The following is a 22,317-nucleotide window of genomic DNA, read 5'->3' as shown; positions in this document are numbered from 1 at the left end:
TCGTAAAAATCAGCTCACAACAAAAGGTTAGGGTCTTTTCTTTTTGTTTCTTTAACATAGCAAATACATTCTTTCAAACTAGACCTGCTAAGAGCAGACCACGAACCAGCGATCGATGCGGAACAAGCAGGCTATTAACTAGGCTACCACATGATATGTTGCACAACTTTTAAACACTATCTTCTGTTATACAAGGGACAATTCCTTAATTGTAAAATATTACTTAAAGCTAGTGTTCAGTTTTTTTTATTAGCGTGAAAAGTATCTGTGTAATAAGTTGAATACATAGAATGGGATAGGTACTGCTGAACATGAAATCTTAGCAATTACATTAAAAAAGAGGTGTGATCTTTAATTAGGCCTAATATGTTTAATGTTAAATGAAAATATCCACAAAGTTATAGGCTATTGTATATATCCTATCAATTCATAGGCACTCCTTTGGCTAAACTGATCCATGCTGAATTGGTCTGGTCTGACTCAGTTTACCATTGATTGGGTGGAAAACGTTTAAACCTACTGGCTGTGGAAATCATGGGCATAACTCATACTATAAGCCAGGGATGGGCAACTTCAGTCCTGCAGGGCCACTGCCCAGCAGAGTTTAGCTCCAACCCTAAACAAACACACCTGAACCAGCTAATCAAGGTCTTTAGGATTAGTAGAAAGTTATAGGCAAGTGAATTATCAGGGATGGAGATAAACTCTGCAGGACACTGGACCTCCAGGACCGGAGTTGCCCATCCCTGCTATAAGCAAACGTCGTAAAAGACGCGTGCACTGTTTTTTTTCCCCCTGTGTCATATGGCAAGATGGATGGCATAAAGTGGCGCTTTTCATGCACACTAAAACGCCGCCAAATTTGGCGTCTTTGACGTATTTTCACACATTTTTTTTACTGCGTTTGTAATCACAACGGCGTATTTTGCGGCACAAATACGGTTTAAAACGCCCTATTTGACAGCGTTTGACTGTAGACGTGATTAATCTATAGCATAATTCGGACCCTTTTGGCTTGCCATACCTCTGCGCTGACTGTAACAAAGCATATTTTGCAGTATTAAACACATTTATACCGATTTCATCAGGCTCAGAAAATTCTTCTGAAAGAACACAAAGAATGGCCTTCTCAGCTGCCATAGTTGCAACTCTTGCGTCATCACAACAGGGTGTTCAACACATCACCGTTTCCATTTAAAAATCTTTTTGCAACATTTTGTCAGGGCTGAACGCAGCCATGGCTTCATCAATGGACCAGATGCAAGTGAGTTAAACTTTATTGCATTATTATAATATGTCCTTACCAGTGTCAGGCACACAAACACAGATGGAGGCAGGCAGGTAAGTGAATAACAGGTAGTTTTATTTAAACAGAGGCATGGATCTGGCAGAGGAGAATACAGGTAAGTAGAGATGCTGAAGAACGTTTGAGATGGAACTTAGCTTGAATGGTAAACAATGTCTCTATTGCAGGAGTGGAGAGTGGATGGAAGACTGGCAGATGGATGGTGGGTGACAGTAGCTGGAACACAGAAGACGGATGACACAGGTAGGTAACAGGGAAGAAGTCCATAAGGTAAGGGAATACATAGAAACATCCATAGACGAGACCAGACAATGTGGTGGAGTGAACATGGGGCTTAAATAGTGGTGCTAAAGAGCGCTAACCAAGGTGATGAGTTTCAGGTGCAGGTGATTGGAGTGTGAGTGCAGGTGAGGAACCAGAGGGATGCTGGGAAATGGAGTCTGGGGAAGGTGCTACAGACGGTGACTGTGACATTACTCCCCCTTCCCGGTAGGCGCGACCATGGATAGATAACCAGGAGGGAGGGCGGGCGTCCTGGAGACGTGACGGGTGATCCAGGACGATGCAGGGAAGGTCGTCTCCAGGATGGTGCTGGCCACTCGGGAGGCCACGGCGGGGTAGGCTCCTTGGCCTTGGCCCAGACCCCAGGCTCGGCCACCAAGTTCGGGGACGGATAAGATTTAACATGCAACTGTAACTTTTTAACTTTAAGCCATTTCTATTTTATTTGACCCTTGATGTAACTGAGTGATATATTAAGTCACAGTCACTAAATTAAGCACATTTTAGGTTACTTGAGATTTTTTTCACATTGCTGTGTTAACTGTACCAGTCTTTACCAAGAAATTCTATTAAAAATAATTTAAAAATCTCCTGCAGGACAGTTATTCTTTATAATAATATGAGCAGTTACACTGATGGTTTAGGACAACCATAATGTGTTTTTGTACCGTAAATTATTAGCAACAGACAGTGTTAAACCATCAAAATTTACATGTTTATTGCTTATGAATTTCCCAGATTTTCTATACCAGGAAGTTAAGATTTTTAGTGGCAAGGAGCCATAAACAATCCCCTTGAGATCGATTTTTTTTTATTAGGCTTACATTATAATATAATATAATAAAATATAATATAATCCTGAAGGATTTAAACTGATATACAGTATTTTATCAGTTTAAATGCCTCACCCTCATGTTGTTCCGACTTCCGGTTGAGCTGGGTACGCTGGCGCGTTTGGCTGCCGCTCCGCTCCCCGAATATGTGCTATGTAAACATCTTCTATCATCTTACGTTTTTGCCGCGATGCGGTGCATTATACCTATGTACGCCAGGATTTTGCTTCTTTTGGTGCTGGCCTGGACCTTTGGTGCGGTGACTGCAAGCCCCTTAAATGCCGCGTTATTAAACGTGCGCTCTGTGAACAATAAACCCTTGCTTCTGTCGGATTTTATCATGGACAAAAAACTGGACTTATTGTTTCTTACGGAAACTTGGCACAAACAGGACGATGGTCTTCTTTTTAATCAGCTGACTCCAGCGGGCTATGGACTCTTTGATGTCTCCAGGACTACAGGTAGAGGTGGGGGTATTATAGTGGTCTATAAACTACAATACAAGATACACCCTGTGTCCGTGCCTCCTTTTAAAACATTTGAATGCCTTGTTTTAAATGTCAGATACATTTAAAACAAGGCATTCTCACAGTGCTGCTATGGTCACTATTTATAGACCTCCAAAACCAAATAAGGATTTTCTGTCTGAGTTTGCTGATCTACTGTCCATATTGTCTGTCAAATTTAAGATAATTTTGATTCTGGGTGATTTTAACATACATGTAGATCAGACAGCTTGTAGCATGGCCAAGGATTTTCTGTCACTCTTGGACTGTTTTAATCTCTCTCAGTTTGTAAATGTTCCCACTCATTGTAAGGGGCATACACTGGATTTAGTCATTGCAAATGACTCTTTTCTCTCTAATTTTTCTGCTGTGGATGTTGGTCTTTCGGACCATTTTGCTATCTTTTTTAATACTGAGGTATCACTTTCTAGTAGAGAAACTTCACAATCTATTTCATTCCGTAAATGGCAATCAATTGATCATGCTATTTTTGCTAATTCAATTGTCTCTTCCTTAAATGCTATGACTTCTGCTCCTCTTGAGGATAAAATCTCTATATTTAACAATGTCCTTACAGCCAACTTGGACAACTTTGCTCCCATAAAAACACATAATGTCTCATTTGTACAGTCATCCCCTTGGTATAATGATGATTTGCGTTCCCAGAAGGCAGCATGTCGGAAATTGGAGCGAAAGTGGCGTTGCTCTGGTCTAAATGTGTTTCATCAAGCTTGGAAAAGCTGTTTGACACAATACAGAGTAGCTATTGAAACAGCAAGATCAACATATTTATCAAATATTATTGAAAATAATCAAAACAATCCTAGACAACTTTTTCACACAATTAATAGTCTACTTAATGTAGATGGTGTCAGTTCTTTGATTTCATCTGATTGGTTGTGCAATGAGTTTCTCTAATTTTTCAGTGAGAAGATTGATAATGTTCGCACAAATATTCGTAGTTCTTCTGGATCTACTGTTCAAACAGATACTACACCAAGCTTTTCTGGCACTCCATTTTCCAAATTTACTGCATTACAACCTGAGTTACTCTGCAAGCATGTTTCTCGTATGAAAGCTTCCACTTGCATACTTGATCCTTTGCCTTGCTTTGGTCCTTTATGTCCCTCAGTTCTTGCTATAATAAATGACTCTTTGTCAACTGGTGTGGTGCCAGCAGCACTTAAAACTGCTGCTGTCACTCCCATTTTAAAAAAGCAAAATTCTGATGTGAACGCTCTTTCAAATTATGGCCCAATTTCAAATATTCCATTCCTGGCTAAAATCTTGGAGGGTGTGGTTGCAGCCCAACTGAACGATCACTTAATTGAAAATAATTTATTTGAGCCCCATCAATCGGGGTTTCGGAAACTGCACAGCACAGAGACCGCGTTGGTTAATGTCACTAATGACTTGCTAGTAGCTTCCGACTCAGGCTCCCTGTCTCTTCTCGTTCTCTTGGATCTTAGTTCTGCCTTTGATACTATTGACCATACATTATTACTTAATCGTCTGGAAACTGTATTTGGTTTGTCAGAGACAGTTCTTGACTGGTTTAGGTCCTATCTTACTGACCGCAGTCAATTTGTTTCTATGGGTGGCTATAGGTCCAAAGTTGGTTCTGTACATACTGGTGTCCCACAGGGGTCAGTATTGGGTCCATTACTGTTTAGTGTATATTTATCCACTTGGTCAACTACTCAGATCTCTAGACATTAATTATCACTTTTATGCCGATGATACACAGATTTATATCCATTCATGACCAGGTCAGCATTTGGACATTGTGCATCTTTCCAACTGTATCACTGAGATCAAGAATTGAATGTCTAATAATTTTCTGTCTTTAAATGGCTCTAAAACGGACATTATGCTCTTAGGCTCTCCTCATCAACTGCGAAATGCTGGTGGTTCTCTTAATCTGTCTGTTGATGGTGTCACCTTGGAGTTTCAAGGCAAAGTAAAAAATCTTGGTGTCATCTTTGATGCCACACTGTCATTTGAGCCTTTTGTTCAGAATACGGTTAAGACATCCTTTTTTCACCTCAGGAATATAGCGCTTTTACGTCCTATGTTGTCCTTTGCTGTGGCTGAGCAGTTGATAAATTCTTTTGTCTTTTCACATCTGGACTATTGTAATGGTCTTTTAGCTGGAGTATCTAAATCATTACTCAACAAACTTCAGTATTTACAAAATTCGGCTGCTAGAGTACTGTCTGGGGTCAGGGCTGGTGATTATATTACCCCTGTCTTGAAGTCTTTGCACTGGCTTCCTGTCAGGTATCGTATTGATTTTAAAGTCCTTATGTTAACATATAAGGCTTTGCATGATCTGGCTCCTCAGTACTTGACTGATCTTTTAATGCCTTACACTCCATGTCGAAATCTGCGTTCCTCTCAGAGTGGACTCTTAAGCCGAGTTCAGACTGCACGATTTTCAAAGTAGTCGGGTCACTGTTCTTTTCACACTGCATGACTATCTTGGCCAGCATTCAGTCGCTGCTGTGTTCAAACTGCACGATGGATCGGCGACAGAGGGTTTCACACTGCATGACTTTACAATAGGAAGAATCGCCGACAACTCTGTCTGGCACGCAAACTACGTTTCACAACCAAACACACGCGAGATGTGACAAGGAAACAACGCGATATCACGCGTGCAGGACCGGAGTTATTATTATTATTATTAAAAACGGTAGCCCACAAGAAGCTTGCAATACGAGTTGCCTGTGTGCGGATTTGCAGCGAAAACAAGAAAAAGAAAAGAAGAATATGGAGGAGGAAATAGTTGGGGAGACTGTGGATTGTGTGTTCTGCATCGTGAGTTGGAGGTAAATAAATAACTTTTCAATGTGCTGCTGTTGCGGATGGTCAAGCAAATGTTTGTGTTTTGTTTCAGTTTGATAGAATTGTAATGTTTATGTGAATGAAGCCATGCTTGCTGATATTGTGGTCTATAACTCCTCCCCGAACTCCCCGCTGCTCTGTATCTTGCTCTCTCATTGGCTGACGGTCATCGCCGATGTAGTTTTCAGTCAGAACACTTTTCACACAGCAGGATTTTGAATCGCCGACAGGTCCAGATATTTAGCATGCCAAATATCTCACGGGCGTCGGCGACTCGTCGGCGATTCTCTCAGATCGCGTCTTTGCTCATTCACACTGCGTGATTGTCACTCGCGTGAACGAGCACCGATTTGCCTGAGATTTCGGGCATTTGTCGGCGATTTCTCAAAACCTGTCGGCGAGCCAAAATCGGGGCTAAAATCGTGCAGTCTGAACTCGGCATTAGTTGTTCCTAAGACACGGCTTTGCTCCAGGGCTGATAGAGCATTTTCTTCTTATGCTCTTAGGCTTTGGAACTCTCTCCCAGCTGACATCAGGGAAGCAAACACATTAGTGACTTTTAAATCTCTTCTTAAGACATTCTATTTTAGGATTGCTTTTACTTGATTTATCATTTTATTTTGTTTCTATTTCTTTGATGTGTATTTTTTGTATTGTTTTCTCTGTTATGTTTTCTTGTAAAGCGCTTTAAGAAAGCCACTTTTAAAGGCGCTATATAAAATAAAGGTATTCTTCTTATTATTATTATTGTTATTATTATTATTAATTTGTTTTAATATATTATAATATGAAAACAAACTGAAGCATTTAAACAGATCTGACAGCTAAATATTAATAGAAAAGTGAACATGTTAACTCTTTTATAGTTATCTAAACATTCCACCCCACCACCACACACAATAATCTATTTAACCCTTTCGAGCGTGAGTTTAAAATATTCTAACTGTCCCCCCAGAGTGAGTTTTTTTAAGGCGACCGTTATTTTAGAACGTTTGCCTTTAATGTTTCCATAGCGACGCGTCATGCGTGTCACGAGCGCTGAGCGCAGCCACAATAACACTGTATGACAGATGGATCGCTATTATTTTGTTTTTCCTTGTTTATTTAAAATATTCACAAACTTGCTTACCATGTCATCAACTATCTGATATTCCGATCCTCAAATATGTGTAAGTGAGTGTGTTTTGTCGTTTAAAAGCCTTTATAAATGATCTTTATCTTGATCTATAACGCGAGATGGGCGCCACCATCTTAGTTTGCCCCGCAGTTCGCAGAGTCCTGTCAGTCGGATTTACAGCAAGTGAATTCATCATTTTCTCCCGAAATATATGCAAGTAAGTGGCTGGTGAACTGGAAGAATAATAGAGTAAACTTTGTAGTTACTTAGGCCCATTATGTGTGTGTGTCTGATATGAATAAATGTCGGCAAATTGTATATGAATGGATTGTTATTGCTCCTTCCACTGATGTCTGACATAAGTGTGTATTTTATAACTCTAAATATATTGTTTTAATGGTGCTTATGCGTATTTAAATGTCTGAAACCTTAAAAGAAACATTATGTGGCTGAAAACACTGCATAGTTGTGATATATGACAAGAGCTGCGCGCATCCGTCTCTCAGCCAGAGCGCGAAAGAGCAGTTTGAATCTGGCAGTTATGTGACGTCGCTGAACGTTCGAAATCCCATATGTGGGACCGTACGCCCAGGGGCACAGAAATAAAAATCCCATATGTGGGACCGTACCGCTCAAAGGGTTAAACTGAGGTATATAGGCTAACTGATGTATTTTGAGTTTGCAAGCCACACCTGTGGTATGGTGGGAGTGTAATTGTAAATGTCTCAGAGTTTTGTTAGCATTCTGTGCCCATCATCCATTATTTCCACCACTTTTCATTAAAATATGACGTTTTATTTCACACTTCTTTTCGTTTTGCGTTGCCTCTCGTATTGAGGTATTTGGTCCGCAAACATGACAGTATTGTTCCCGCGACTGATTTGGCTCAGAGCCAGCCAGCTCACACGCGCTCAATCGTTCTCTTTCTATGAAACCTGTAAACCGCATTAACCGGTTCTAACTTTATAGCGACAATAACTCTAAAGCGGTTGTCCAGAGCACTGCAATTATTTCTCATTTAAACTAAAATCAAATGGATTTGCCCACACGTGATTTCATGTCTGATATCCTCTGTGCGCCAATTATTCTTTCTGCGCGGCCGCGGCATCAGAAGTGCGCGGTAGGTATGACACAGGTGGGTAACAGGGAAGTGGTCCATAAGGTAAGGGAATACATAGAAACATCCATAGATGAGACCAGACAATGTTGTGGAGTGAAGATGGGGCTTAAATAGTGGTGCTGAAGAGTACTAACCAAGGTGATGAGTTTCAGGTGCAGGTGATTGGCGAGTGAGTGCAGGTGAGGAACCAGAGGGATGCTGGCAAATGGAGTCCGCGGAAGATGCTACAGACAGTGACAACCAGATACTATATTAACTTGATTTATTATTTTAAGGGAGCTGTAGCTGCTGGGGAAAAATGATAACACATAGTTATATTTGCTGTAGTTTCCCGCTACATTACCACTATACTTCCACTAAACAGTATCTATGTTTACCCAGCCAAAATTATATCAGTTCTGAGAACTTCAGAAATGTGAAAAGTGTCCATTAAATGGTTGTAACTATGATTCTAAATCCAAAATTGCTTCATGTGGCTTTGGATGAAAGATAAATCACTTGTTCATATCAGTAAGCAATAGTTGTTGTGTAAGCTTTTTGTTATCATTCTTTGTTTAATATATTGTCAGGTTAATATAGTTTCCATTAAATACAGTATAAAAGCGTTTCAGCACTTTACCCCGTTGAAAGGTTGCAGTTAAGGTACAGTACACAGTATGAATGATCATACACCTCTGAAACCCAATTTAGAAATTAATCTTTATATCTAAGACACCCTTTAGTTAAAGGCTTAAAGGGCTAGTTCACCCAAAATTTATATTATTCACCCTCACATCGTTCTACACCCGTGAGACTAGGAAAGTAAATTAATGGCAAATGTTTTTGAAATAAAAAGCTTGTTGAATTGCACTAATTGAAAAAAAATATATATATATGCATTACATTAGCTATGCTTGCATTTAGATGCATTGTATTTTTAAGGCTTGCATTTTATGGGCTGAAATTCAACATCGTCGTATATTTAAGCTGTGAATATTTCAATTAAAAATATTTCACACACATTTTTATAATTAAAAATTCAATAATTTATATTCACCTTTCAGATTTCATTTCCAAAATATTCATTCTGTTTAAAAATACAACCTATAAAATTCGACTAGCAATTTTCAGTCCATTTTATTTTGCTTTACAAATTTGCTTCCACAAATTCAGTGGTTCAAATTCGGCAGAAAATTCAGCATTTCACATCCGGGAACTGCAGGAAAAGCAGTAGAGTACCGATGCATTATCTCCATCTGCTGTTAATTGACCTCATCAGCAGGTGCCGCTAGTGGCTGTTTATGAAGACCAGAGTAACAGCTAGTAAGTCATCATTCATTCATAAAAAACGGATTTACAGAAATGGAGCAAGCGGTAAGTGCATGTGGTATGATTATCAGGGCCAGTATAAATGCAGAAAAGCTGATAAAGACACAAAAGCTGCATTTATGTTTAATTCAGTGTCTTTACGGTTACTTTCCCTGTGTAGGCTACAGCTTTCTCTACAGTGAACGAGATTATAACGTTATTGCCCAATGCTGGTGTACAGATCAAACGTTAAATCTGGGGTAGACATATATTTCTCTCTGTTGTTAAGTTTCCTTAACTTTATATCCCAGCACTGTGTTGTAATACTAGGGTTTCCCTCATACGTCATAGGATTCCCCTGCCATCAGAACATATACAAGTTATACTATTTAGGCTCCAAGAAAGCAGATACTGGCATAAAGTTAGTTTGACACTGAACGTTTGATATTCGCAAATTTAGGGACTGTCTCTAAAGTTACGACATTGGTATTCACATTTCTACCTTCAATAGTGTTTAACTCTCTCAGGTCGGCAGTCACGCCGGCGATACCACCTCGTTTTTTTTCTTACCAGTGTGAAAGAGACTCAAAGTACTCCGTCAATGTTGCACATACAATTAAGAGTTATACACCATTTTAATCTGTTGAATATCTTCTTTTATTTGTGTACACTCAGAGTAACAACAAAATGTTGTGCTTTTTGCAAAATAAAGAAAACTAACATGTTGTGTGATCTTTCGTCTCCCTCTGAACGAAGTCCAATCTGATAGTTCTCAATTTCTAATTTTTTTGTGATTAGTATTCACTAAGTTACAGTTCATTACTGTAACTTAGTGAATACAAATCACAAAAAAATTAGACTTATGTCTAAAGAAACGTTGAAATGTCAGGTTTTAAATCGTGTAAGTCAAATCAAAAAAAAAAAATTCTGTGTTTATGTAATCTGTATGAAAAGAGACACATGTCAGACGCCCGTGATTCAGCTCATTATCCGCTAATGCAGCCACGCCCACAGAGCCAGCGCTATTCAGACGCAAATTCTGAGGCAATACATGTATACATCGTCTCAATCATGTATTAATTGTCTTGAAAAGTGTTTATCTGGATGTTAAAGCCATGGTTAGTGACCTCTGGAAGCCTTTGTTAGTTCCTGGAATATCCTGTTCTTCTTTAGATTAATTTGTGGACTAAATGTGCTCAGAGCGCCCTCCGGCTGCAAGTATGAATTGAAAACACAGTATTCAGCGCTCATAGTGATGACAATAAATATTAAATAAATATTACTCCTCTGTATAGAAAATTGACATAAACATATGAGAATCCATCAATATTTCTCCAAATGTGCATGCTTTTAATCTAAAAGGCTATATGAAATGCCATAGAGGTAACATAATTCAGACACTTTGCATCACAGAAATACATTATATTTTAAAGTATATAATAGAATACCATTATTTAAAATTGTAATAATATTTCACAGTACTGCTGTTTTTTCTGTATGTTTGATGTACACCATGATGAGCTTGAGACATGATCACAGAGGGTTTTTCACAGCCTACCTGACTGAAAGGCCTCATTAATATGCAGGTCATTAGAGGTTCTTTATGCGATTCTTTTGTCTTGTGTCTTACAAAAACGAAATCAATATATTGTTATAAATATACTAGTAGGCAGGATAATTCTTACATCATTTTGAAGCAAAAACTCTAGTCTACAACCTCAAATACCCAGAAGGCTTGTGAACACAGATTTGATATACATTTTTTGGCTTTATTTCAGTGACTTTTTTTGTTTTTTCAATAACCACCGCATAAACGTTATTCCTTCAAAAACACAAACATGTACATACATGTTCCTCACCTATTATTGTAGCCTACTTTGTGCTGAATACAGTGTAATGACACTTTTTCCATTAATATGTTTATGAACAACTGAAAAAAGCACAAATGTCAGGGCATGTCAAAACTTCTCCAGGGCCCCGAAAATCCTCAGACCCCAGATGGTTAAAGATAATAATTTACAGTCACAAAACCAACTGTCAAGTGTTCATCTAGGTATCCGGTATGATGCAAAACTTTTAGATTTTTTTATAAAATAAAAGGTAACACTTTATATTAACTAGTTAATATGAGATAACAATGAACTGCACTTCTACAGCACTTATTAATCTTTGTTAATTTTAATTCAAGCATTTACAAATACATTATTAAAAATAAAGAGTTGTATTTGTTAACATTAGTTAATGCACTGTGAACTAACATTAACAATGAACTGCTGTATGTTTATTAACTTTAACAAAGATTAACAAATACAGTAACAAATGTATTGCTCATGGATAATTCACATTAGTTAATACATTATGAACCTTATTGTAAAGTGTTTCCAAATAAACTGTCAAGTAATATGTAAATATTGCTATGTATTTCACTACTGTATGGGATCATACAAAAAATGCCATAATTTAAATCTCAATAGCATTTGACGAGTATGATTTACAGTCACAAAACTAACTGTAAAGTGTTCATCTAGGTGTCAGGTCAAACAGTGATGCGCCCTACTCTCTCTCTCTCTCACACACACACACACACACACACAAACATTCAAACACACACAACTCAAAGTACATACACATACACATGTACTTTTTCTTTTCTTTTTTTACAAACTCGATTCCAAAAAAGTTGGGACACTGTACAAATTGTGAATAAAAAAGGAATGCAATAATTTACACATCTCATAAACATATATTTTATTCACAATAGAATATAGATAACATATCAAATGTTGAACGTGAGACATTTTGAAAGGTCATGCCAAATATTGGCTCATTTTGGATTTCATGAGAGCTACACATTCCAAAAAAGTTGGGACAGGTAGCAATAAGAGGCCAGAAAAGTTAAATGTACATTTAAGGAACAGTTGGATGACCAATTTGCAACTTATTAGGTCAATTGGCAACATGATTGGGTATAAAAAGAGCCTCTCAGAGTAGCAGTGTCTCTCAGAAGTCATGGGCAGAGGATCACCAATTCCCCCAATGCTTTTTGGAAACTGGGACGCCATGTCATCCGGACTAAAGAGGACAAGGACAACCCAAGTTGTTATCAGCGCTCAGTTCAGAAGCCTGCATCTCTGATGGTATGGGGTTGCATGAGTGCGTGTGGCATGGGCAGCTTACATATCTGGAAAGGCACCATCAATGCTGAAAGGTATATCCAAGTTCTAGAACAACATATGCTCCCATCCAGACGTAGTCTCTTTCAGGGAAGACCTTGCATTTTCCAACATGACAATGCCAGACCACATACTGCATCAATTACAACATCATGGCTGCGTAGAAGAAGGATTCAGGTACTGAAATGGCCAGCCTGCAGTCCAGATCTTTCACCCATAGAAAACAATTGGCGCATCATAAAGAGGAAGATGCGACAAAGAAGACCTAAGACAGTTGAGCAACTAGAAGCATGTATTAGACAAGAATGGGGCAACATTCCTATTCCTAAAATTGAGCAACTTGTCTCCTCAGTCCCCAGACGTTTGCAGACTGTTATAAAAAGAAGAGGGGATGCCACACAGTGGTAAACATGGCCTTGTCCCAACTATTTTGAGATGTGTTGATGCCATGAAATTTAAAATCAACTTATTTTTCCCTTAAAATTATACATTTTCTCAGTTTAAACATTTGATATGTCATCTATGTTGTATTCTGAATAAAATATTGAAATTTGAAACTTCCACATCATTGCATTCTGTTTTTATTCACAATTTGTACAGTGTCCCAACTTTTTTGGAATCGGGTTTGTACACATTCATCACACAATTCGTTCTACTTTTTTCATTTTATTTTTCCTGCTCATATAAATGCTTTGGCACCGCAATGTAAAATTTGTATAAGCAGGATAATATATGAGCAGGAAAAATAAAAATGAACAAAATAGAACGAATTGTGTGATGAACGTGTAAAAAAAAGAGAAATGTGTGTGTGTGTGAGAGAGAGAGTAGGGCGCATCACTGTTCGACCTGATACCTAGATGAACACTTGACAGTTGGTTTTGTGACTGTAAATCATTCTCTTTAAACACTATTGAAGGTAGAAATGTGAATACCAATGTCGTAACTTTAGAGACGGTCCCTAAATTTGCGAATATCAAACGTTCAGCGTCAAACTAACTTTATGCCAGTATCTGCTTTCTTGGATCCTATATAGTATAACCTACATCACAAAAGGTTTGTGTTTGGTCTTTTATATCACTGTACGAGTCCATTACGCTGTGTTAAGTGTTTTACATGTCCTGATGGCAGGGGAATCCTATGACCTATGAGGGAACCCCTAGTATTACAACACAGTGCCGCGATATAAAGTTAAGGAAACTTAACAACAGAGAGAAATATACCTCAGATTTAACGTTTGATCTGTACACCAGCATCGGGCAATAACGTTATAATCTCGTTCAATGTAGAGAAAGCTGTAGCCTACACAGGGAAAGTAACCGTAAAGACACTGAATTAAACATAAATGCAGCTTTTGTGTCTTTATCAGCTTTTCTGCATTCATACTGGCCCTGATAATCATCACACATGCACTTACCGCTTGTTCTATTTCTGCAAATCCATTTTTATGAATGAATGATCACTTACTAGCCGTTCGGTTGCTCTGGTCTTCATAAACAGCCGCTATCGGCACCTGCTGGTGAGGTCGATTAACAGCAGATGGAGATAATGCATCAGTACTCTACTGCTTTTTTTTTTCTGCCGAATTTGAACCACTGAATTTGTGGAAGTGAATTTGTAAAGTGAAATAAAATGGACTGAAAATTGCTAGTCGAATTTTATAGGTTGTATTTTTAAACAGAATTAATATTTTGGAAGTGAAATCTGAAAGGTGAATATAAATTATTGAATTTTTAATAATGAAAATGTGTGTGAAATATTTTAACTGAAATATTCACAGCTTAAATATATGACCATGTTGAATTTCAGCCCATAAAAATGCAAGCCTTAAAAATACAATGCATTTTTCTTTTTTTTTTTTCAATTAGTGCAATTCAACAAGCTTTTTTTTTTTTTTTTTTCCAAAAACATTTGGCATTAATTTACTTCCATATAAGACCTTTGTTCATCTTCGGAACACAAATTAAGATATTTTTGTTGAAATCCGATGGCTCAGTAAGGCCTGCATAGCCAGAAATGACATTTCCTCTCTCAAGATCCATTAATGTTCTAAAAACATATTTAAATCAGTTCATGTGAGTACAGTGGTTCAATATTAATATTATAATACGAAAATATGAGAATATTTTTGTTGCGCCAAAAAAACAAAATAACGACTTATATAGTGATGGCCGATTTCAAAACACTGCTTCATGAAGCTTCGGAGCGAATCATGATTCGGATCGTGTGTCAAACCGCCAAACTGCTGAAATCACGTGACTTTGCTGCTCCGAATCGCTGATTCGACACAAAAGATTCATAACGCTCTGAAGCTTCATGAAGCAGTGTTTTGAAATAGGCCATCACTATATAAGTTGTTTTTTTATAAAAAATAATTAAAAAATATTCTCGTCACTTTATAATTAGGGCCCGAGCACCGATGGTGTGAGGACCCTATTGTAATTGCTCGGCCAATTCTTCTTCTTCTCCGAATGAATCGCATTTTTGAGGGCCTAAACATGCTCGAAAACTCATGAAACTTTGCATATGCATCAGAAGTGGTGAAAATTTACATCTGAAATGGGTTTCAATTAAGCGGCCTTCGTGCTACCTTTCACGTACAGGTATGAAATTCGGTAGACAGATGTAACAGCCCAATACATAAAAAAGTGCCTGTGTGCAAAATCTGTAAACCCAACAGGAAGTGAGATATTTTGAATTTCTNTTTTTTATTTTTGTTTTTTATCAATACTAATGCACTTGCGGAATTAAGGTAATTACAACATTGCATGAACACAGCTCAAATCTTTCTACTTAACAGTCGGCGTAAACCATCTGCAATGTTTTTAGTTTTTAACTCTCTATTCATGTTTGTAGTTCTAATCGAATCCTCGTTCAACGTGCAGTGGATTGTGGGCAATATTAGCCTTTAGAGTGTGCATGGATCTGCACTTCAAATTCTTACCGGAAAACCATCCAGGTATCTTTTGAATACTCATTTTAACATTCTGTGATTTGGGACACTAATACTAGAAGACGGATAGTACGTAAATTGGGACGCAGCATAAGACTTTGAATTCACATTTATTATTTTCACAATAATACTATTATGAAAATCATACTATATTTTGTCTACATAGGTGAATGTAAATCATTCAAAGAGATATACATGCGATGCCTCAGAGACAACCATTTTGACAACTCATGCTGTCGGATAGAGTCAAAGGAGTATCTGGAGTGTAGGATGGACAGGTGAGTGTTTCCTGACATGATTTAACCTGAAGTTGGAAAATTAAGGTCAAATACATTAGGAACTAATCGTAAACATTTTATTTCCTTCACAGACAGTTAATGGCAAAGGAACCCCTTGAAAAACTTGGCTTTAAGGACTTGAAGGGGGATCAGACTGATGAAAATGAAACAAAATATACTTTGGGCTGATGTTCATGTTTTGTTGTTCAGTTTTATTTTGTCTTTCTCCATATCACCTGGTGTAATATGCGTTGTGCAGATTAACAAACGTGTAAAAAATTCAGGGTGTGTATGTGATTAATCATCATCATTGCTACTGGTCAGACTTTGGAGATTTGGTTTTGTAGAATGATCTGTTAAATAAGTTTTAATCATTTGAAGTTTTACTGGAGCTTTAAATATTTCTCTGGAATAAAGAGTGAGCTTAGTTTTCATCACTGCTATGAACAGCTTTTATCATATAAAATAGATCATTTGTAAATAATAAACTTTCATTGAGATCTTGTCAACTTTGCATTTAAAAGCATTCACTTTTTATTTGGCTCAAATAAATGCACTCTGAACAACACAAATGAAATGTAGCACAAATATTTACAGCACAAAAATATAATGGTGTGAATATATGAAGTTTGATACAAGGGTCAATGACATAATGTGCATATTATTGTGTCCAAGTGCATTATTTATTTTAAAATAATTTGATAATTTCATAACATGTATCATTTTATTCTATAAAACCTATTTAGTTTGAATTAATTTTCAGTACATTCAAATAATAAATATTATTTTATGTTTTGGTATCTTAAATCCCCAAAATGTCAGGTGGTGCAACCATCCACACAAATGAACAAACTAAGAAAAGTATTTAAAATGGTGTTTTAATGATAATAAATTCAAAATAAAATACAATGCCATAATTTTATATTTTAAACCTTTCATCTACAACTATCAGTAGTTTTAAAGCTGTTGAAATAATTGAAAAACTTTTGCATATTCTCATATGTCAGGGTGGCACAACTGCAAACATGGGTCTTTTATTATGAATTGACAAGGTAATAACAGTAAGCATGATAATGCAGCATCCAGAGGACCCCAACTGATTGGGCGAAGGTCCTATTGTTTTCCTTTAGGATTATTAGGGCCCAAGCCCAAAGGGCGAAGGCCCTATTGTTAGGGCCCAAGCCACTAAGGCACAGGGCCCTATTGGTCCCTTAAGGATTATTATTAGGGCCCAAGCCCTAAAAGGGGGAAGGCCCTTTTGTTTTTGTTTTCTTTACGTTTTTTTTTTTTTTTTCCTAAGTTTTTGGGCCCTTAACGTGCTCTAAAACTCTTGGAAATTTGCAAACAGGTCAGAATCCATGGCCATCAGGGCCGGGCAGAAGCTGGTACCCGGGCGTGGCAGGGGGGCTCGACAGCGTCCGAAAAGTAAGAGTAGAGTCTGAAAACTTGGTCCATATATCAAACATACTTGCGCGTATTTGTGTGAAACTCTGTACACATATAGACCTCATTGGGTCGAACAACTTTCATGCTATACATCAGCTCAACAGGAAGTCAGCTATTATGGGTTGTTTGGAAAACACATGCTCTGGATTTTGATATACTCCTCCTAGGCGATTAATCTTATCACCACCAAACTCGGTCAGCTTGAAGTCAAGACATTGATGATGCTAAAGTGCAAGCGGATTTTTGATATCTCGAACGGTTTGGCCGTGGCGAGGCAATGAATTTATGGCGAGAAAAGGGAAACAGGAAATGTGTTATAATGTCTGTATACATTGATTGATTTTTATGAAACTTCACCTGTGTGTTCGTTATAGGAGGCTGATGTACTATTGGATGTGACTATTGTGAGTCAAAGTTATAGCGCCACCAACTGGCAGCAGGAAGTGTCACTTTCAAAAAGCTTTGAGATCACCCTCTTATTTTTACCCGATTTGCTTCAAAATTCATCAGCGTAATGTCAATACACAGCAGATGTAAACCTGAGACAGGATTTTTGATATTTTAAACACTGTTGACATGGCAACGCATCAAACTTTAATATTCATTTTGGATGCTTTTGAGACTCTTAGCATGCTTCAAATTGCATGAAACTCGATACACACGTCAGAGATGTCAACCAGTAGATATACTGATTCAGACGAAACTTTTTTTAAATAGAGGAGAGTTTGTGTTTTGTAGACATGGGCATTACAGAAGGTCATGTGCTGTGTTTGCGAGCATCACGTATGACGCATGTCTTTAAATTAGTTATTTATATAATTCTAGTTTATTCAAAACCCATATTTACATAAATTTCTCATGATTTTATAAAAGTGGCTGTTTCTAACAAACTTGTATAAGTGAGCAGAAAAATCTAGACACATACTGTACTTTTACCAAAGACAGATATTAAAATCATCTTTGCAGGTTCTTGATTTGGCTCTAATTAGTGATTTTATATTATTTTTATTTTTACATCAAATACTACCCATACTGAAATGAAATTAAAGCATGATTTTGGTGCATAAGATTATTGTGCAAACAACAGCTCAGGGAGGTCAAAAAACACATGGATGTATGTTAGGGTAATTCAACATCAACAATCACAGACATTCACATTACACTGGATTAAATTTCTCAGAGTACTATTGAGTTTGAACAAATAACAGTAGGTAGTTTGCTCTGGAATTTTTATAGTGGTTGTCTGAGAAAAACGCAAACATGGCAGATTAGGACGGTATTCTGCACTCATTTGAAATTGACCTATGACTCATATACATTTAAATGATCTCATGGGTTTGGCTGTTGTGGTTTTGATCATATGGGCACCAGCTGCTGCAGTAAATAAGGTGTGTATTTGACATAGACCTTTTATGTTTAACCATTTTAAACACCCATTGCCCGCCATGCACAGTTGCCATGAAGCCACTGGGGTGGCGGTGCCACCAGGCTTGGGCCCATCATCACTGCTTGCAGCTATATTTATTTGATTGTTGTTGTTTTTTTATAACTGTTTTAATAAAGTTTTTGTAAAATCTCAAAATCTTTCTCTCTCTCTCTCTCTCTCTCTCTCTCTCTCTCTCTCTCTCTGTATGTGTGTGTGTGTGTGTGTGTGTGTGTGTTTTTAGAGTCTTGCAGGTTTAACCTTTCATTGCTGTGTCCTTTTGACTGCATTATAGGATAGAAATCTCTTAGGCCTTCTCTTCTATAAATTTGTATAACAAAATAAAGGCATAGAACCAGTTCATTTGTAGTGCACTGACTATATAGTTTTATATAATTAGTTTAATAATCTGGTTAATAATAACATAAAAGACCTTAAGATAAATTCATCTGGACGTATAACATTTCTAACTGCTAATGATGACTTTGCTATAAATGCCTTTAGTTAGTATAACATTTGAATATATATATATGTGTGAAGAGCTCTTTTCCAAAACGCGATAAACGCCATATTTTAAAAAAAATGAGTTCGTCATGCCATTTTGCTGTGTACTGAACCTATTCTTTGCTCCATCAATGTTCATGCCAAATCGCTATATTTCCTTGTTTAAAATGTACTGCAAGATGCAGTTTCTTTCCAAACTGCTATAAGCGCCGAACCTGTTTTTAGCCTAAATGCGATATGTCCTCTCAACCAATCTGAATCCGGCGAGCGTTCGATGCAATCTAACATGGTGGTTCTTTGAAGCGAGGGAGTTTGTTTTTGCTCAGTCTTCAAAATGAGTGCTTTAAACTCTATTAACACTTTTAATGGCCCAGATGAGCCAGTGAGACCTACACCTGGGGGCCGGAGACCGGAGTGCCAACTCGGCTCGGTTCCCGAGATAAGGTTCGTTGAATATAAGGGTGTCTCGACTCGGCTCGTATCAGGCGATTAATCGACATCGCATCGACATCCGTATCAGGCGATTAACCTGTTCAGTAAACCGTTTAAAACATATAGTCACCCTTTCAATACTCAGATTCTAGATGATTTTATATAAAAAGGCTAAGAAGAGGCGCTCAACTCACGGCTGCTTTAAGAGGCTCGCCTTGTGTGTGTGTGTGTGTGTGTGTGTGTGTGTGTGTGTGTGTGAGACATCGTATCAGGTGATCAAACAGTTCAGTAAACTAACGTATAGTCACCCTTTCAATACTGAGATTCTAGATGTTTTTATATAAAAAGGCTAAAAAAAAAGGATGGATTTGTAGCGTTTTGAAACAAAAAAAAAAAAACTTTGAATTTATAATAAACAAAATGTTGTTTCATTTAACAATCATTGTTTAACATGTTCAGACTGAGCCAATAGACCATTTTAACAGGATAAATTGAATATTAAAATGTATAGGTCTAGGTAAAAAACTATTAAAAATGGATTTATAGCGTTTTGGAAAAGAGCTCTTTTATATATTTATATTTATATAAGAGATTATCAAAGACTAATTTCTGTCACAGTATAGATTTTATTCTTATTGTTTAAAATGGTATTGAATTATGTTCAACTGGTTCTTAAATCTCACTCTGCCTCTCTTTCTCTCTCTCTCTCTCTCTCTGTGTGTGTGTGTGTGTGTGTGTGTGTGAGTGTGTGTGTGTCTGTGTGTGCGTGCGTGTGTGTGTGTGTGTGTTTGTGTGATGTCACGTTAAGTGTGTGTGTTTGTGGGAGGGTGTCAGTGACACTTTTAATGGTTTAGAAAAATATATATAAAAAACTTAAGATAAACACTGGACTGAGATTTACACTGGATTTAGACTTACAAAATTTTGAGCTGCAAAAGATATCTGCACTCATTTCAAAGTGACCTATGACATCCTATGACATGATTTAAATGACCTCATGGATGTGGCTGTTGTGGTTTGTGATCATAGGAGCATCAGCTGCTGCAGTAAATGTGGGGGTAACTTTGCACACACATCGGAATCCGCGGCCATCAAGGCCGGGCAGAAGCTGGTACCCGGGCATGGCAGGGGGGCTCGACAGCGCCCCCTTGAATGGGCTCTGAAAACTTGGTCCATATATCAAACATGCTTGCATGCATTAGTATGAAACTCGGTAGACATATAGACCTCATTGGGCTGAAAAACTTTCGTGCTCTAAGTTATACGTCAGCTCAACTGTAAGTCAGTTATTATGGGTTGTTTGAAAAATGCATGCTCTGGAATTTGATATACTCCTCCTAGGCGATTAATCCGATCATCACCAAACTCAGTCAGCAAGAAGTCAAGACACTGATAAATACACAATGCAAGCAGATTTTTGATATCTCAAACGGTTTGGCCGTGGCGAAGCAACAAATTTATGGCGAGAAAAGCGAATCAGGAAGTGTGTCATAATTTCTGCATACATTGGTTGAATTTTATGAAACTTCAGCTGTGTGTTCGTTGTACTAGGCTGATCACATGGGTGTGACTATTGTCAGTCAAAGTTATAGCGCCACCAACTGGCAGCGTGTCACTTTCAAAATGCTTTGAGATCACCCTCTTATTTTTACCCGATTTGCTTCAAATTTCATCAGAATAATCAAGACATGACCAATGTACTCCTGTAAAAAGAATTGTGATGTCTCAAACACTGTTGCCAAGGCAACACATCAAAATGTAATATTCATTTTGGATGCTTTTAAGACTCTTAGCATACATGAAACTCGATACACACGTCAGAGATGTCTACCAGTAGACATGGGCAAAACAATAGAAATGGGCGGGGAGGAGGGCCTCTATAGCAGCACCTTTTGACAAAAGTGTGAGATGTCAGAGGAGATGTCATGCGCATTGCTTTATATGATGAATAATTCCTTACATTTATATAGCGCTTTTCTGGGCACTCAAAGCGCTTTTACATATTGAAGGGGGAATCTCCTCAACCACCACCAATGTGCAGCATCCACCTGGATGATGCGACGGCAGCCATATTGCGCCAGAACGCCCACCACACACCAGCTTATTGGTGGAGAGGAGACAAAGTGATGAAGCCAATCAGTGTATGGGGATGATTAGGAGGCCATGATGGACAGAGGCCAATGGGCAAATTTGGCCAGGATGTCGGGGTTACACCCCTACTCTTTTCGAAGGGATTTTTAATGACCACAGAGAGTCAGGACCTCGGTTTAACGTCTCATCCGAAGGACGGATGAATAAATTCAATTTAGGCTTTTATTCACATTCAACATTCATCAAACAATTTGATAAATCTGATTTGATAAATGATACACGCCCACTGATTCTTTGCCTTTGCAAAACATAAGTACACTTCAAGTGGAATTTTTATTAAGTATACTTCAAGTATATTTTAAAACCCAAAAATGAAAATTTTATGTTTATCTGCTTACCACCAGGGCATCCAAGATGTAGGTGACTTTGTTTCTTCAGTAGAACACAAATTATGATTTTTAACTCCAACCGTTGCAGTTTGTCAGTCGTATAATGCATGTCAATGGGAACACCATCTATAAGATTAAAAAAAACATGCACAGACAAATCCAAATTAAACCCTGCGGCTCGTGACAACACTTTGATGTCCTAAGACATGAAACAATCAGTATGTGCAAGAAACCAAACAGTATTTATATAATTGTTTTACCTCTAATACACCACTATGTCCAGCTGCCTTGCGCACGGCATCCGGTGCATGAAGTGTGTACACGCTCTGACAT

The 22,317-nt window shown here is 37.8% G+C and overlaps 1 protein-coding gene and 2 long non-coding RNA genes across 3 annotated transcripts in view; 2 read left to right on the top strand and 1 right to left on the bottom strand.

The window, feature by feature from the left end:
• Window positions 1-22,317, top strand: part of LOC125261526 — an 81,990-nt gene that overhangs the window by 47,904 nt on the left and 11,769 nt on the right. The gene's annotated exons all lie outside the window — the stretch shown is intronic.
• On the bottom strand, window positions 532-22,044 carry LOC125261528. Its single transcript, XR_007183341.1, has 3 exons — window positions 21,994-22,044; window positions 8,146-8,235; window positions 532-1,522 (listed from the first exon to the last, which is right to left on the bottom strand). It is a non-coding gene; the product is annotated as an uncharacterized LOC125261528 (long non-coding RNA).
• LOC125261527 lies at window positions 15,197-16,267 on the top strand. Its single transcript, XR_007183340.1, has 2 exons — window positions 15,197-15,699; window positions 15,792-16,267. It is a non-coding gene; the product is annotated as an uncharacterized LOC125261527 (long non-coding RNA).

The sequence above is a fragment of the Megalobrama amblycephala genome, unplaced genomic scaffold (assembly GCF_018812025.1).
Source record: "Megalobrama amblycephala isolate DHTTF-2021 unplaced genomic scaffold, ASM1881202v1 scaffold423, whole genome shotgun sequence".
NCBI classification, from domain to species: domain Eukaryota; kingdom Metazoa; phylum Chordata; class Actinopteri; order Cypriniformes; family Xenocyprididae; genus Megalobrama; species Megalobrama amblycephala.
This window is presented reverse-complemented; position numbering and strand designations above follow the sequence as displayed.